Raw genomic sequence first — 526 nt, forward strand, 5'->3', positions numbered from 1 at the left:
GCGGGGGGTGTGATGGGAAATGTAGGCGTTGAGCGAAGGGGTCGATGGGAAATGGAGTTCGCTGTGAGACGTTTGGTTCGCTGAAGGCACTGGGGAGCCACGGAAGAGTGTGGAGCATGGGAGGGCAGATCCATTGGTGCTCCCCAGTTGTGTGGGCTCTAACGTTTATACAATGTGGGCAGTTCTTAGGTATAAAAGTGAATATTTAAAATGAGAAAAGGACATCCAACAAATTTGATAAGATGAGAAGAACCAAATGTCTTTCATCAACGATATCTTTAGGCAATTTACCAGAAATTCATTCATGTTCTCGAGATGCAACCTGCCCAACAAAAGCACTCTACAACCCCAGCAACTCAGAGCACACACAGGTGCCCCTGAAAGTGAGGGGCCCTGAAAATTAAGCTTCCTGTCTCTTCTCCTCGGCCTTCCATCCTTCTGCCCCTCCGTCTCCCCCTCTGTCTCCCTCTCAGTCTCCCCCACTTCTCTGGAGCAAGATAATGGTGGAAGTGACTTCTAGGCAGAG

Source organism: Trichechus manatus, unplaced genomic scaffold, assembly GCF_000243295.1.
Source record: "Trichechus manatus latirostris isolate Lorelei unplaced genomic scaffold, TriManLat1.0 scaffold00207, whole genome shotgun sequence".
Lineage (NCBI taxonomy): Eukaryota > Metazoa > Chordata > Mammalia > Sirenia > Trichechidae > Trichechus > Trichechus manatus.